Source organism: Dermacentor silvarum, chromosome 4 (genome assembly GCF_013339745.2).
Source record: "Dermacentor silvarum isolate Dsil-2018 chromosome 4, BIME_Dsil_1.4, whole genome shotgun sequence".
Lineage (NCBI taxonomy): Eukaryota > Metazoa > Arthropoda > Arachnida > Ixodida > Ixodidae > Dermacentor > Dermacentor silvarum.
In genome coordinates, this window is record NC_051157.2 from 232,597,746 (window position 1) to 232,616,682 (window position 18,937).

Genomic DNA, 18,937 nt, shown 5'->3' on the forward strand with positions numbered 1-18,937 from the left:
TGTCGAAGATACGTGCAGACTTTTCCGACGCGCGCATCCGTCCATGCCGGAAGAAAAGAAGCTAAGGAACTGAACTTGATGCGTGGTGTCAAGCAAGAGTTATTCGGTGGCCTAATACGCAACCCACCAAATACCGTTGCAGAGTTTCTCACGGAAGCCATATCAATGGAAAAGGCACTGCAGCAGCGAACAAGGCAGTACAACCGCGACGTGTCGACCCTATCGCGTGACCCTTTCGTTATGCCCGCTGACAATACCGACGCCTTGCGGGAGCTCATTAGGCTTGTTGTTCGAGAAGAGCTTCAAAAGCTTCAGGTAGCTCCGGCATCGGTACCGCGACTCGCTCTGGCTGAGGTCGTCCGGGAGGAAATCAGGCAGGCAGTCCAAGTCCCAGAGCGAAGCGAGACACCACAGCATGAGGTACGAGAGCCACAGCCTCGCATGTCGTATGCGGAAGCTGAGCGAAGTTCGTTGTCCCCGATTTTTTACGGTGTGAGCGACGTCCCGGACTTTCATGGTGTGCGCGCCGTTGAACAAGCAACTGGCGACTTCAGGCCTCACCGCACGCCATTCATGGCTGAAGCACGACCACTCCGCAAGAGCGACGCATGGCGCACTGCAGACCGGAGGCCCTTGTGTTTTCATTGTGGTGAAGCCGATCACCTGTAAAGGGCGTGTCCTTACCGCCGATCTGGTCTCCGTTAATTTTCACTGAATGCGCCGTGCCCGCGCAATGGTGAACGCCCCCTGAAGATTGAAGCCTACCTCGCGGACGCCAGGACCTCGTTTGCCCCATGATTCCGTGAGCCCCAGTCACTGTCACCCGCCCGCCCGAAACAGATCTTCCAGCCCCCTCTCCACGCCGAGCGCAACAAGGCGTCGCTCACCCAGCCCTGCTTCCCGGGAAAACTGAGTCCAGTGACGTGTGGAGGTGAGGTCGCTGACGTTGCGAATCCTGACGATCCTCCACTACGACGACCGCGACATGACGCAATTGATACGCAGAGAAAGTAGTGCAGTTCGGTGTCAGTATCTTGCGACGTACCAGTTACCATAGATGACCACGAAGTCACAGCGTTAATCGACACGGGTGCGGACACGTCTGTTAAGAGCCAGAATCTCGCGCGTATACTGGACAATGTTTCGACCCAATGGACCGGAACTCAGATTCGTACTGCAGGAGGGCACCTCATAACTCCAATGGGCCTGTGCACGGTATGAGTCAACAGTCGGGGCTTCACGTACATTGGCGACTTCGTCATTCTTCCTGAATGTTCAAAGGACGTTATACTCGGCATAGATTTCCTTCAGGCGAATAGTGCCATCATTGACCTGCAAGAGTCTAGAGTCAGCTTCGCTACTACGCAAGCCATAGCGAACAGTAATGAAAACGGCCGTGACATCACGCTTCGCGTAGCCGATGATCACGTCACGTTGCCACCCAAGAGCAGCGTGCTTAACGTTGTCCGATGCGAAATGGCGAACAACGCCGAAGGAATTGCTGAGGCAAACATTCCCCTGCTTCTTGAACGCAACATTTGCATAGCCAGAGGAATTCTTCAGGTGCGAAACAAATTTTCAGTAGTTTTTCTAACAAACTTCAGCAACGAGTATCAGCATGTACTGCGAGGAACGACAATTGCATTTCTTTGCGAAAACATTGGTGTTACTGACATTGGCAGATTGGAAATCGCATCGTCTCAGCAATCTGAGTTACCCAGCACCTCCTAAAAAGAACGCCTAAAACGGATTCACGTTAACGTTGTTTTGCCAGACCATCAGAAAGACAGTCTACAGAGTCTCGTGAATGAATTTGCCGACTGTTCCTCAAGGTCGTCCAAAGTACGGCGCACGCCCATCACAAAACACCGCATTATTACGGACCAATCCGCGCGTCCTGTTCGCCAGCATCCTAACAGAGTGTCTCCAGTGGAAAGGGAAGCGATCAAGCAGCACATGAAAGAGTTGCTCCAAGACGACGTGATCCAGCCGTCCACAAGCCCGTGGGCCTCCCCGGTATAGTGTTAGTCAGAAAGAAAGACATGGGGGGCAATTGACACAATGATGTGGGGCTTCGGCACCGCGGGACGGCGCGCGCGAAGGTCGGCGCCATGAAAGACGATGAAGCGCGTAAGCTGCACGCTATTCTTCGGGCCCGCCATCAAAGAGAAGCGTCTATTTTGTAAGACTGCGTCTTCAATCTACGTTACAATGTACTTGCCCGAAGTTGGGCAGGGCAAATGTTTCCCCCACGGGTACAGAATCCGACGGAGCGAAGGGAGTAGTTCCACGGATGCACTTGTTCGTTCAACGATCAGTCACCAAACTTTTGCGTGTGCGTCAGCCTGCGAAGGAGAGAAAATACGAAGTGCACTCGCTCATGGTGATAATAAATGTGCCGATCAGATATTACAACATGACCGCGGCTACTACGGGTCACACAAGGGCGACAAAATATTCCCAATGCGGACGGCTATGCAGGATTATACGCAGCGCGCTTCCATGATTCAAAGCTATCAACTAGTCTCGAACCATATTTAGAGGCCCCAAAAATGCGTCTAACAAGGTGTCATTAACTCCTTTATTACGCCTTCATCACTAGAACCACGGTTTTACGGTATTATTTTTTTTCTCCAATACATTAGCCGACTGGGACCAGCTGGCACCAAATTTACTAAACACAGAAATTCATTGTTATCCTATCATGACTTGCTTAGCGTGAAAGTATGCTTTCGTTTGTCATTGCATACCAATGTGTGTTTAAGATCAGGAATGTAGAGTCATTCGTGTGGGCTATATATGCGTTTATTTTCATCACGTATTGCTCCTAGTTCCTGGGTATGTAAAATGCGAACAGCATAATTAAATAACAAAATTTTATTTATTTGCTAACATACTAACTAAATAAATAAATACATAAATAGACAAAACTACGACATGCCTATATATGTGCAAGCACTCAATTTTGTGCACGAACTGCGTAAATAGTCATGCTTTACTGACGAGGATGTAAACACAATCACAAGGATATGGTCAAGTCGATGGGCAAGCATTCTTACCGGCAGACATTTCTAGCGCGTAGCATACGGTGATACCACCCGTAAATGGCCAAGCGCCATTCAACGATGCCGGGGTCTCCACAGCATTTCTTTGTGCAATACATTTTCAGCATCACTGTTGTGCTCTTAGCAATATGCGCGTGCATGTGTTCTTCGTTTCTGAGCCATAAATGGGCGTTACACATCTTGCGATGCCCGACGCACTGCAGGACGCATATTCGCGTGGCCACCAGGGGAGTACTGCACTCCCGATATTGGTTTTGTCTCCCACCCTGCCGAAGGAACCGGAGGGCCATTTTCGGCGTCGCTGGTTCTTTTGAATTTCAAACGAGAGGTGGGCTCTATATCGGCTAGTTTTTGCCCGTGACAGCTAGACGCAGCTTCCCCCGCGAGAAACGGAGAGAAACGCCCATCTCGTGTGACGTGTTAGAAATGGTTCGCGCGCGCACTTCTCCCCCGGAAGTACCGCCACGTGGAGGGGATGTTCGGCATAAATTATGCGGAGCGCGGATGGCTGAAGCTGTGCGTAGACGTGACCGGCTACGGCCACCATGGGTGCAAGCGGTGCGTATTGACTATCCTAGGGACGCGAGCACGAGCAGCTACCGGTCGTCGCCGGCGCACTGATTCAGTGAAGCAGAGGCTTTGAACCTGCTCTTCGTGATCCCGTACACAGCTCAGTGCTCACTGCACTATTCGAATTGGTACTAAGCTTGCAGCATTAGGTTCAGAGAATTATAACGTGATTGTAGATGACCTCTCGCACTACGTTCTCTATTTTGTTTCCGACTGAATGTTGCTTCTCGCAATCACCAACTTCTCCGCCGTTGCTGTCGTGGCGGCAAAAATGCATAGAAGCAGGTACGGCCAGCTTGAGGAAAAGATGCCCAGAAAAGAAAGAAAACCAGTGGTGACAGACAGGATCAGATTTCTTTGAATTGGATGATTTTTTTTTGTACACTGCCAACTATTATTGTGCAAAGTAATACATTGAAGAGAATCGGAAGTTCGCGAAATCCGCCAACCAATGTGCTCACTGACATGACCTCTCTTACATAGGAACTACAGTTATAGACGCTTGTACAGCAACCTCACAGCAATAAAAATGGACGTGTTTTGTGAGCGCACGGCATAAAACCGCGGGTAGCACTACAGAAACAAAACGTGTGGTCTACGAACCACAAGGAACACACATGGGGCAAATTCTAGATATGAATTACGAAAGCGAGTAGAAAACGGGATGAATGTAAAATTTGACGAATTCTCAAACACAAACGTTTCGATGTCTCAGGATCCACACCGAAATCTTGCAACACAGTCGCACTAGAGCAGCAGTAAAGTTCTTATTTGTGTCATAGCACAAAACAATGTCTCTAGCATAGCCGGTGTTTACATTTCCCACTGTCGTTTTGGTTGCCCTGGGTATGATGAATGATTCTATGTTCAGGATTCGAGATGGGTAGCATTATGGATGAGCGCCAAACTCAGTACCGTTTATAGAGTGTGCAGTGCGTTGCAAGAGCTCGGCGCATGTGTCGTTTGTTCTTTCCGTGACGTTCTTTGCGTTGCTACGTTATGGGCGTAATCCACATCACGCAGTTATCCGCTCTTGCGAGAATATAAGGATGGTTGACTGCGTGCGCCCTTTCTGTCGGTCCTCATGCCACTGCGCCACGTTCAAAATTACTGCCGAAACTCCCTAGTGGAATTGTCAGATAGTGCGTAAATATTTTTTCTAGTCGCTCATCGTGCACACACACATGTCTGTGACATATACGTATGCGTCTGGTCGTATGATGTCGACGTTCCTGCGGTTTATTTTGTTGTGTGTTAATATCTTTATTAACGCCCTAATTAGCCCTGCCTAAGCATAATTACCCTTAATAAATTTAATATGATTCAATCAATATCATTCTTAATTATATTTAAGCCCCTAGTAATTATTGTTGTGGCTTAGTTAATTTAATCATAATTACGCATAATTATGCATAACCACCAGAACAGCAAATGGCCACCGTGACGCAGTATTCGGCCCACTACATCCCTCATGACTCTTGCAATTAACCCATGGCCCTCAGTCCCCAGCGGCTGCGGGGCACCTGGGCGGCGGTCAGACCAACGACGTGGCAGAGGGTGCTAAGAATATCTGGATCCGGACAGGCCGCCACTGGAAACACAACCTGGCAACGTTCAACACGCTCACCCTCTCGAGTGAGGCTAGCTTAGGAGGGCTGTTTGAGGAATTATCAGACATTGCCTGGGATATTATTGACTGTAATGAGGTTAAAAGAACTCGTGACACTTTTATAGTTCTGACTAACGGCCACGTGCTTTGCTACAGTGGTCTTCTAGACAAGAGAGAATCCGGGGTAGGACTTCTAGTCCATAAGAACATAGCGGGCAACATTGATGAATTCTACAGCATTAATGAGAGGGTAGCAGTCGTCGTAATAAAGCTGAATAGGAGGTACAAAATGAAGGTAGTACAAGCCTACGCCCCAACCTCTAGTCACGATGATGAAGAAATAGAACAGCTTTATGAAGATGTTGAATTAGTGATGAGGAAGGTGAAAACTCAGTATACTTTAGTCATGGGCGACATCAATGCAAAAGTGGGGAAAAAGCAGGTTGGTGAGCAAGCAATTGGCAACTACGGCGTCGATTCTAGGAATGCAAGAGGAGAGATGTTAGTAGAATTCGCGGAAAGGAATGGGCTCTGAATAATGAATACCTTCTTCAGGAAGCGCCGCAAAAGGAAGTGGACCTGGAAAAGTCCTAATGGAAAAACAAGGAATGATATAGATTTCATACTCTCTGCCGATCCCAGCATAGTGCAGGATGTAGAAGTGTTAGGTAAGGTAAAGTGCAGTGACCATAGGCTAGTGAGGTATAGGATTTCTCTCAGTTTGAAGAGAGGAAGAGAGAAAGAGTAAAATTGTTGATATTTTCAGCCCTTGCAATTGCTCATTATCTGATTTCTGTCATTAATGTATTCATTTATTTTGTTGTATTTTAGCACTGTACTTTCAGGATTTCTGTTTTGTTTGTTGTTTTTTATTTTCTGTTTATTGTGTAATACAAGTGCAGTAATACTAAGGCCCAGAGCTTTTCTTGAATTGAATGAAAGTGTAACTAGCGAATTGAATGAAAGCGAGTTATTCAATGAAAGCTTAACTAAGCTGATTTCAGAAGCAGCCATTGAAGTGGGAGGTAAGGTACCAAGGCAGCTAGTAGGTAAGCTCTCCCATGTAACAGAAGATTTAATAAAGAAACGACAAAGTGTCAAGTGAAGAGATCAGATAGAATTTGTTCAAGTGTCGAAACTGATCAAGAAGAATAAAGTAAGGGATATTCGAAATTATAATGTGGAAAATATTGAAGCAGTAAAAAAATGCTCGCAGCATGAAATCAGTGAGAAGAAAACTTGGCATAGGAGAAGGCAAGATGTGTGCACTGAAAGATAAGCAGGGTAATATCATCAGCAATTTCGATGATATAGTACACGCAGCTGAGGAATTCTATATTGACCTGTACAGTCTCCAGAGCAGCCAATCTACCTTCATTCGAAGTAGTGGTGAACAGGATACAGAGGCTCCTATAACTAGCTACGAAGTTAGATGGGCGTTGCATGCAAGATATGACCCGGGGAAAAGCGGCAGGAGATGATGGAATAACAATCCATTTAATCAAAGATGGAGGAAACATTATGCTTGATTAGCTCTCCGCACTTTAAACGCAATGCCTCATGACTTCAAGTGTACCAGAGAACTGGAAGAATGCCAACGTTAAATAATCCACAAAAAGGGCGATGTTAAAGAATTGAAGAATTATAGACCCATTAGCTTGCTTTCAGTATTGTATAAAATATTCACCAAGATAATTTCCACCAGAGTGAGGGCAATACTTGACTTCAGTCAACCAAGAGAACAGGCTGGCTTCAGGAAGAAATATTCTACGATGGATACCATCCATGTCATGAATCAATCATACATGATTTTGCAGTGGAAATAAACGAAGGAAAACAGACCAACGCTATATTTATGGATTTAAAAAAAGTATTCGACAAACTTTCGCATAGTAAACTTATTTATAAACTAGGTGATGTAATAAAAAACAAGCTACTCACATGGATTTTAGATTACCTCAAAAACCGTCGCCAGTTTCTGGTATTAAATAATTATTCTTCCCCTACAGATTCTGTTGATTCTGGTGTTCCCCAGGGATCCGTTCTTGGGCCGCTTCTTTTCTTGATTTTTATCAATGACATTGTCTCTAATATCTCGGTTTCTATCAGATTGTACGCAGACGATTGTGTGAGGTATGAAAAGATTAATACTACTGAGGATAAAGCCAGGTTAAACAACGATTTGGCAAAAGTAATATCTTGGTGTGACAAATGGCAAATGTGTGTTAATCATGATAAAGCAGTCTTCATGCGCATAACACAGAAACGGAAGCCTCTCCTATTTAACTATACTACTAATAATATTGATCTTTCTGAAGTGAACAGCTGCAAGTAGCTAGGGCTTCGGATCTGTAAAAACCTCTCCTGGACTGAACATGTGGATAACGTCACCGCTAACGCCCTCCGCAAACTCTTTTTCCTTCGACATGCTTTGAAGCTCATGCCCCCTAGTGTACGTTTTCTCGCATATAACACTATTAACGCCGACCGCAGCGATGGCCTAGCGGTAGAGCATCCGCCTCGTATGCGGAAGGTACCGAGTTCAAATCCCGGTGCCGCCGGGAACCCACCGGTTTTTCTTATGGGTAGAGATGTCCCCTGGCCTGGTGCTCGGCTGTCGTGGGGGTCCACATCTCGAAAGAGGGCCCAATAGAGATTTCAGCTGTTGTCTCTGGGTGCCTCTTGTCCAACCACAGACGGCCTTGTAGACGAGCATCCACCGCGGCTGTGGGAGGCAAGTGCTGCCGCCGGGTACCTACCGGTAAAATAGGTACAAGCGCGCTCCCGGCCTGGTGCTCGGCCATTATGGGACCTCAACGCTTGGAAAGGGGTGTTTGACCTCAACCCGAAGGTGCCCCCACCTCAATAGGTGCTTGGGGCGCCACATGGGAAATAACCGCCATGGGAGCGGCCCAGACACCACTTGATTTCCGTGCGCACGTTGGTTTCGACGGGAATTCAGGGCGCAGGCTCCTTTCCCAAGCGTATCACCCCTGAAGGAAGCCGAACGCCAGGCCGGGGTACGCTTGTACCCTTTTGAACCAGTGGGTGCCCGGCGGCGGTGAGAATCGAACCCACAGCATCCCGCAGCCGAGGCAAGTCGCTGGTAAAGAACTTGAGGATCGCTTGAATAATCATTTTGTCAATGTGGGTATGCAAACATGCCTTTGCAAGCAGACTTTTTCAGGGCTACAACAGGAAATAAATGCCCCGACAGTATTTTTCTAGCGCCAACGGATGAACAAGAAATTTACACGACATTCATGAATCTAAAGAACAGTAAAGCACTAGACATTGACAACATTCAAATAAAACCTATAAAATATGTCTTAGATTGCATTACTCCTGCGCTCAGCCACATTTTTAATTTGATACTTGAGTCAGGTGTTTTTCCAGACGATATGAAAAGAAGCAGAGTGACTGTGTTGTTTAAGGGTGGTGACAGTGACCTGGTGACTAATTATAGACCTATATCTATTATTCCTGTGTTTTCTAAGGGATTAGATAAATTAATCTATACGCGTATATCTGCCTTCTTCTGCTCCAGAAATATAATCACTGACTTTCAGTTTGGTTTTAGGAAAGGAAGGTCAACGGAGACGGCCCTATTAACACTTAAGGAAATGATATTACAAAATTTTGAACGAAATCTTTTCACGTTAGCTGTTTTTCTTGATTTCAGTAAGGCTTTCGATTGCATTAATCATACCATTTTACTGCTTAAGCTAGAATCATACGGAATCCGGGGCACGTCACTTCAGTTGATAAAGTCATACCTGCAAAACAGACAGCAATGCGTTCAATTAAGCAGTCATACGTCATCATATTTACCTGTTTTAAATGGTGTGCCCCAGGGAAGCGTACTGGGGCCGCTATTATTTAATGCTTACATTAATGACATCGTGGATATTTATCCCAGTGTGAGCTTTGTTATATATGCTGATGACACGAACTTACTTTTTTCAGGCCCTGACGCAAATGAGTTAATTATTCGGTGTAATAAGTTATTGAACAAGCTTTTCTTGTGGTCTAGTAAAAATTTATTGAAAATTAATCCACTGAAAATAAAAGCCATCGTATTCCGAGCAAAAAACAAAATATTTTCATCAACACAAGCGTTAGCTTACGCAGGTGAAGACATTCTTTTTGTAGATGAACATAAAATTCTTGGTGTCACATTTTCATCAAACCTCAACTGGAACCAACACGTCGTTGATATCTGCAAAAAAGCCTCTAGTGTAGTCGGTGTGCTAGCTCGTTGTAGACATATCTTACCCGCAAAGGTGAAACTACAGATATACAATGCTCTTTTTCTTTCGCACATAAATTACTGCAGTTTGGTGTGGGCAACCACGACAAAAACTAACATAATGAAACTTCAGACCATGCAAAAAAAAGTCATTAGACATGTCGCTAATTTAGATTATTTGGCATCAACACAACTTGTGTGTCGGGACTACGGTATTATTAAAGTGGAATATATGTATATCTTTCGCATTCTGCGATCCTGCTATTTTTCTTCCATTTCGTTTAAACAATTCATTAAAAATACCGCATGTCTAACTGCAAAAAATGTTTTCTTAGGAACAAGAAGCAATGATGTTTGGTTTGTTCCGAGGTTTCGCAATAATTACAAATCTCAAACATTGCAATACAATCTACCAAACATTCTCAATAAATACAGTCATGTAAACAGTTTCTCATTAAAAGAACTGCGATCCTTTTTTGTAAATATAGGCTAACTTTTTTGACGTTGTAAAATGTGCTGTCTGTACGATTTCACTTTTCTTTCAGTTTGTGCATCCATGCTGTACCGAATAGGTTATATGATGAAAAACATATAGCAAAAATAGTATCTGTATAAATTTGTTTGTCTGACATCTGATGTACATTGTATGATGCAGGACAAACACAAGGAGCAAATTTGTATATATCTTCCCTGATATTTTGTCATTATTTTTTTATTTTATTTTTTATTTTTATTATTTTATTTTTGGCAATAATGGTGTTATGGTTGTTCGATTCTTCTTCCATGTTTTTTTTGCTCGCGTCCATGTAACTATATTTCTGTGCTATGTTAGTATCAGGATGTTTTCGTAGTAATGTATATATATGATTTTCTTACACCGTATTTGGTATTGTAATGCTAGCTTATGGTCTTTATTGTTATTACACATCTTTTTTCATTGTCCCAACTGCCTTGTATAGGGTTCACTGGCCTCGTCAAGCTGTCCATAAACAGCTTTTAGCCAGTGAACCTCTCCAGAACCTGTTTCTTTCTGGGAAATAAAAATGATTTGATTTGATTTGATTTGATATCCCTCCCATGTTAGAATATGCCGTCATAATCTGTGATCCCTTCACTAAAACTAGCAATGCTAAATTAGAGAGAGTTCAAAAGAAAGCAGTACGGTTTATTTATAACTCATATGGCCGTTCATCTATCACTCATCTGCTTAATCAAAGTGGTTTGCTTCCAGTCTCTCATGAAAACCGTCTCTGTCGTTTAAAATTCTTTTTTTTTTCAATTACTCCAAGGTAAATGCAATCTTAACACATCCAAGATTATATCGTACTCCTCTGGATATAACACAAGACAACGGCACGATTTTACATTGACACCATTAAACGCTAGAATTAACTCCTATAAGTATTCTTATTTCTCCAGAACGATTACAGATTGGAATAATCTTACTAATGATACAGTATCACAAACGTCACTACAAATGTTTTAAAGCTATGTTTAATTTCTTAACATCGTTTGTACTACATTATATCCTTGTGTTGCATTTGTGTCTAATGTTTATGCATTTCTTTTCCTTGATCTTGACTTATGATTTATTTATGAATTGATTTATGATTTCTTTTGGAATTATGTTGGCTCTTTACGGCTCTTTACTTGTATATTGTGTGCCCACCCTGCTAGGGTCTTGTATAAGATCGCAGTATCAATAAATAAAAAATAAAAAAAATTATGTAATCCAGAAATCTACGGAGTACCATCAAGCTCTCTCTATGACTTTCATAGATTCTGAAAATGCGTTTGATTCAGTAGAGATACCAGCAGTCATAGAGGCATGGCGATATCAAGGTGTACAGGAGGCATACGTGAATATCTTGGCAACTATCTACAAAGATTCCACAGCTACCTATTAAGAGAAGGAAATGGAGATGGGCAGGCCATGTGATGCGTAGGGTAGATAACCGGTGGACCAGTAGAGTTACAGAATTGGTGCCAAGACAAGGGAAGCGCAGCCGAGGACGGTAGAAAACTAGGTGGGGTGATAAAATTAGGAAATTTACAGGTGTAAATTAAAATGAGCTAGCGCAAGACAGGTGTAATTGGAGATCGCAGGGAGGGCCCTTTGTCCAGCAGTAGACATAAAAATAGGCTGATGATGATGATCAACATTATGACACTTGATTTGGCTTAATAACCAAAGTTATCCTAATTAGGCTTCCTATTAATTGCCCTAAATTTATTATCTTACCCTTAAGTAATTTCACCGTAATTAATCTTAATCAGGGTTAAATCATAATATTTACCCTGAAATATTTATATTCACCCCTAATGAATTTAATTTTAGTCAATCAAAATTATATCTAATTAACCTTAAGTACCTGTCATTGTACTTGATTAAAAATTTGGTTTTGAGTGCCATAACAACAATCTGATTATGAGGCATGCCCCAGGGGGGGACTCCGGATTAATCTTGACCACGTGGGGTTGTGTAGCGTGCGCCTAAATCCAAGTGCATGGGTGTTTTCTGCATTTCTCCCTCATCGAATTGCGGCCGCCGTAGCCGGGAATTGATCGCACAAGCTCATGCTTAGCAGCCCAACACCATAGCCACTAAGCAACGTCGGTGGTTTATATTTGATTAGGCTGGATTATATATAACTCTGATTTCTTTTAATTAGGCTAATTATTTTACATTTAATTTTAATTAACCTGACGATTCATACTTACCCTCAATCAGTCATCATTACGCTTACGTAATTTAATTTTAATGATTCTCCATTAGGAGTCTTATTTAGGCCTAATTAATTTCATCCTAATTCATCTTACTTCAAGTTGGGCTGATAAGCGCGAAGTTGCGGGATCAAATCCAGGCCACGGCGGCCGCATTTCGATGGGGGTGAAGTGCGAAAATGCCCATGTACACTTGTTAAAGAGCCCCGGGTGGTTGAAATTAATCCGGAGTCCTCCACTACGGCGTGTCTCACAATGAGATCGTGGTTTTGACAGGTGAAACCCCATAATTTTTTATTCATCTTTCGTCTGTTATTTTATTAATTTATTTTACTTAATTCGTCTTTTATTAACTTTAATTACTCTTAATACCTCTTCAGTACTCACTATATGTAGCCATAATCCAAATCAAATTCATATGTAGTCATAAGGCATTGTCATATATGCCCCCAATGGAGTGCATCGTGTCGCGCATTACAGACGGGCTGATTTCCGAGGTAAGGAGCCCTAGAATGCGGCCGTATTAACAAAACTCGCAATGCAGGATAATTGTCTACAGAGACCCCTTAATTTTACCACTGTGCGCATTAGGCAGCATCCATTCGCCAAGATGTGTTCGAAGCAATGTTCTTGAAACGTTCGTTCCAAGTAGCGTCGTCTGCTGTGCGGGGCGGCGTTCACGGAAGATGAGCAGGGTGCGTCCCTGCCCACGCACTGAATACACAACATGAATGAATAGGCGCAATGGCAGTGGCCTGTAGAGGGGAGCAGGGTTATTTGCAGGGCTAAACACCAGCGATCTCTCTGCTGAGAAGGTGTGCACACCTGGTACCGAAACCTGAGAGCAGGGGCTTTAATTGGCGTCGGATCACGGAGGGCCCGCGGAAAGTGCGTGCATCGCGTGCACGCTCGTTTCTTGTCTTGGGGCCAACTCCGATTTTCCTATTCAAATACAACTAAAAGGGAGAAATGCTATAATGAGACAACCGCTGAACCAATTTGAATAGAGTTTCTTGCAGTCGAGAGGAAAAAATGTATTCTAGGAAGTGTAGGAAGCATACGCTTGATTTAGGAATTCATCCTTTTTAAAAATTTCGCACAGAATTGGTAAGTTCAAAAGAGGGGTACCCGGAAGTTTACAAATCCTTATCTCTACACCAACAACATATCGCAGGTCTGTAAACTGGATCGGTTAGAAATTCTAATGCGCCGAAATATATTGCCACCAGCAGTAGTGGGTACAGTGCTAAGAGGCAAGCACGGACAAGAAGAAAGAAGTGCGCGTGCTTCTCCGCCCGCTCGAAAGCCAGCCCCCAGCGCCGTGCTTTTCAGGAGCCGCTACCCTCAATAAACGTCGCGTCGCCCGTTCTCTCACAAGGCACGAGACAAAGTGGTGGAGTTGCTGGGTATTCCTCACCCATGTCGCAGACCCCTTCTGGCAGTGGAACCACTACCCCCGTGCCAATCGATATGCCGGTCCACCGGGCCAGCCGCAGGATCCGGAGACTGCCTCCTGAAGACCCCGCAGCGCTTCAGACCATCTCAACCGGTATGGAAGCCGCCGCACTGACCAACCGGTACACACTTCCAAATCCACCGGTTCCAAAGTCGTTCCATGGCAAGGTCTTCGAAGACGTCGAAGACTGGATGGCCGACTTCGAGCGCGTGGCCGAATACAATGAATGGGACGACAGAACTAAACTTCGAAGTGTCTACTTTTGCCTGGAAGACGGCGCGCTGACATGGTTCCAAAACCGTGAGCCGCAACTGACGTCGTGGCCTGAGTTCCGCCGTCAGTTACTAGACGCCTACGCCAGTGCTGATCGCCGCGAACGAGCCGAACGAGCAATCCAGGTCCGCGTTCAGCTTCCCAACGAAAGTGTTACCACGTTCGTCGAAGATATGACGCGCCTCTTCAGACGAGCAGACTCTGGAATCACCGAGGACAAGAAGTTGCGTCATCTGATGCGAGAAGTGAAGGAGCAGCTCTTCGCTGGTCTTGTGCGGAACCCTCCTACGACTGTCGCCGAAATTTATCTGAGGCTGTAAGTATGGAGAAGATGCTTCAGCAACGATCGAATTTCTATGAGCGGCAAGTGAACGTGACATCCACCACCGATATTTTCACGGCCACCAGAAGCAATGATGACCACCTTCGCGAACTAATTCGCACTGTCATGCGCGTAGAAATACACAAGGCTTTCGGCACGTTACAAGCGGTGGTGAGCTCTATTGAGAGTGTCGTCAAATATGAAGTTCACCAAGCGCTCCGGTCGACCTGTCCTCTTCCTTACACCGCGCCTGCACCTACTGAACACCGCCGTGCGACCTACGCGGAAGCCCTGAGACTCCCTGCACCACCACCGCTGTTAGTTCACGCGCCTCATCCGGTTACACTTTCATCTGCCCAACCGGTACCATACATCGCAGAACGACGCGCGCCTCCAGTCTTTCCCTCTGCCGCTCCTCCCGCTGTGGTTCCGCAGGAGCAACCGGTATATTATGCCGACGATCGACGCATGACCCCTCGGAAGTCGGATGTTTGGCGCACACCGGACCGTCGGCCTCTGTGCTTCAACTGCGGTGAGACAGATCATTTGTACCGCCAGTGCCCATACCGACGTCTCGGGTTGCGGGGCTTTTCCACCTACTCACCGCCACCCCGACTTGGCCAACGACCTCGGGAGATAGAAGATTATCTTGCTCAACAGTGCATGCCACCGTCTGCCGGGCGACAGTCACGCTCCCCGTCACCACGGCGATTTTCACAACCGCCCCAGCGATATTCCGGCACACGATCACCAAGTCCCCGCCGGGAAAACTAACCACAGTGACCTTTGGGGGCGAGGCCGCTGGCCGTCGACACGCTGGAGACCTCCGATCGACGCGAACGAGTGAGGACACCGATCCGACATCAACTGCAGATGAACGGAATGACCGGCTTTCGCTCGACATACCGGTGGTGATCGACGGTTACGCGGTTAGCGCTTTAGTAGATACCGGTGCGGACTATTCCATCTTAAGCGGGAAACTGGCGACGTTGCTGAAGAAAGTAATTACCCCTTGGAATGGCTGGCAGATTCGTACGGCTGGCGGTCACGTCGTTACTCCACGGGAACCTGCACGACAAAGCTCGGATTCGAGGATCGACATTCGTGGCGAGCTGCCTTGTCCTACGCGCATGCTCCCGTGACGTAATTCTCGGGGTTGATTTTATCCAAGAATACGGCGCTGTTATTGACCTACGGGGAGGTGTAGTCACCTTCTCAGCAGACGGAGCACTCGACGGGTACGACCACAAGCGTCGAGACGACGCCCTTCGTGTCTCCATCGAATGTGTTACGCTTCTTCTGCGAACCAGTGTCCTAGTCGAAGTGATGTGCGGTGGAATGCCCGAAGGTGAAGTGTTCGCTGAAATTAACTTATCGCATCTACTGATGCAAGGTGTTTATGCTGCTAGAGGTGTGCTACAGCTTAGTGATGGCCGTTCTCAGTTGCTTGTCACCAACTTCAGTAACGAGCATCGACACCTGTTCCGCGGCACTTCGATAGCGTTTGCCGAGGAAATAGAGCACGTTGCTGAATGTTTTACCCCTGAACCAGTGGGGATGGCTGACAAGTCACTGGGCAACGTCGACATTAATTCAGAGTTATCTCCAGACAAACAGGCGGCACTGCACGAGCTCTTGCTTGAATTGAGGGCATGCTTCGCAAGCTCGTGTAAGGTACGCCAGACTTCAGTTACAAGGCACACGATCATCACATGCGACGACGCACGCCCGATACGCCAGCAGCCCTACCGCGTGTCGGCAAAGGAACGCGACGCGATTCGTACGCAAGTACAAGAGATGCTTGAAGACGGTGTGATCGAACCTTCCAACAGGTCATGGTCGTCCCCGGTCGTTCTTGTCAAAACGAAAGACGGAACGCTACGCTTTTGCGTCGACTACCGGAAGCTCAACAACGTAACTAAAAAGGACGTGTACCCACTGCCGCGTATATCGACGACTCCTTAGGTAGACTGCGGCGTGCCCAGCACTTTTCGTCACTCGATTTGAAAAGTGGATACTGGCAGATCGAGGCCGACGAACGAGACCGTGAGAAAACTGCCTTTGTGACTCCCGACGGCCTTTACGAATTTCGAGTGCTCCCTTTCCGTTTGTGTTCCACCCCAGCAACCTTCCAGTGAATGATGGATACTGTCCTCGCTGGATTGAAGTGGCAGACTTGCCTTGTGTATCTTGACGACGTAGTTGTCATTTCTGAAACATTTGAGCAACATCTTCATCGCCTGCGGCATGTGCTAGAAGCACTCCGATCGGCTGATTTCACGCTTAAACCAGAAAAGTGTCACTTTAGTTATGAAGCGCTCAAGTTTCTCGGACACATCGTCAGCGCCAAAGGAGTTCGACCCGATCCCGACAAACTTGCCGCTGTAGCATCTTTTCCTCCTCCCGCCGACAAGAAGGCCGTCCGACGCTTCCTGGGCTTGTGGGCGTATTATCGCCGCTTCATCGACAACTTTTCAAAGATTGCGGAACCCCTGACTCGCCTTACCAGGGATGACACGCTATTTGCCTGGACGCATGAGCAACAGGCGGCCTTCGCTGAACTACGACAACGCATGCAGTCAGCACCCGTTCTGGCTCATTTTGACGAAGAGGCTGACACCGAGGTGTATACTGACGCCAGTAACATCGGCCTTGGCGCAGTACTCGTCCAACGTCAAGACGGCCTTAAAAGAGTAATAGCTTATTCTAGCCGCTCGCTGTCCCGTGCCGAGGCGAACTACTCTACCACAGAAAAGAGTGTCTCGCGGTCGTCTGGGCGATCACGAAGTTTCGCCCTTATCTCTACGGCCGTCCCTTTAAAGTGGTGACAGACCACCATGCTCTATGTTGGTTGGCGAACATACGCGACCCTTCAGGCCAACTGGCACGATGGAGCTTGCGGCTACAGGAATTTGATGTCACTATAGCATAAGTCTGGCCGCAAGCACGAAGACGCCGACACGTTGTCGCGTGCTCCCGCCGAATCTGTCAGTCGACAGTCAGAGGAGGATGACGGCTTCCTGGGCGCCCTTACTACGTCGGACTTGGTCAAATGGCAGCGTGACGACGCTGAAATTCGACCTCTCATTGACCACTTCGAGGGCCGCCACACATCTATACCACGCCATCTACGTCACGTCTTGACGTCCTTCTGTCTACGAGACAATCGGCTCTACAAGAAGAACACCCACCCGAATGACCGAGCCTACCTTCTAGTCGTTCCCAAAGACTTGCGGGACGATATTCTTTTCGCTTGCCATGACGAGCCTACATCTGGCCACCTCGGCTCCTCACGAACGCTTGCTAGAGTGCGCGAGATGTATTACTGGCCCGGGCTTGCGGCAAGCGTAAAACAGTATGTTAAAGGCTGCCGTGAATGCCAGTGACGAAAGTCACCACCCCTGAAGCCCGCCGGGTTATTGCAACCCATCGAACCACCTCATAAGCCATTCGACCAAGTCGGCTTGGACATCCTTGGGCCTTTTCCTCTGTCAACCGACGGCAACAAGTGGGTGATCGTCGCCACTGACTTTTTAACCCGCTATGCCAAGACGGAGGCGCTCCCACGAGCCACGGCTTCTGAGGTAGGACAGTTCATGTCCCACATGTATTGCGTCATGGTGCCCCATCCACTGCAATCACAGACAGAGGAACGGCGTTCACGGCACAGCGTTCACGGCACAGCTCATGGACTAAATTTTTAAATTGAGCAACACCAGGCATCGAAAGACGACTGCTCACCATACGCAGTCCAATGGACTTACGGAGCGATTAAACAAGACCACCACAGATATGATATTTATGTACATCGACGTCCAGCACAAAACATGGGATCGCATCTTGCCTTACGTGACCTTCGCGTATAATACCGCCGTACAAGAGACGACGTGGTTCGCACCATTTCGCCTCGTTTACGGCTGCGAAGTACAGACGATGCTGGACGCTATGCTTCCGTGTCACGACACCGAGCACCTAACGACTGACGCCGAAGAATTTGCTGAGCGCGCTGAGGAAGCCCGCGAGCTCGCGCGGCTGCACATCGGTGAGCAGCAACATGCAGATGCACGGCGCTATAACATCCGTCACCGGCAAGTGCGCTACAGTCCCGGAGACCAAGTGTGGGTGTGGACCCCTGTTCGCCGCCGTGGCCTGTGTGAAAAGTTGATTAGCCGGTATTTTGGCCGATACAAAGTGCTGCGCCGCATTAGTGACGAACTACGAAGTCGTTCCAGACAGTGCGGCGCAAACACGGCGTAGACAAGAACCTCGCCCTGACGTAGTTCACGTTGTGCGCATGAAACCATATGTTGCGCGTTCGTGATTATTATTTTTAATTCATCTTTATACTTACGCTACTGTTTGCAACCTCTCTGTTTCTTGAGACTGTACCCGTCGCGCTTCCCCGCTGCTGTGCTTTTGTTTTATTGCGATAGCAATTATATGGACACTTCAACCGGATTTCTGCCGTCGCCGTGAGGTTCCGTATAGATAAAATCTTCGCCGCGCGCCGTATGCCCGAGCGGAAGCGTGCGGGGACGCGCGCTATCGCGGAGAGCGAACGCACTCAATCACCCACGCGCAAGCAAGGAAGCGGGAAGCCAGCGCCGGAGGAAGCGCGGGGGCGGGGGGGGGGCACTTCTACTTTGCCAACAACCGCGCTCGTCGCTCG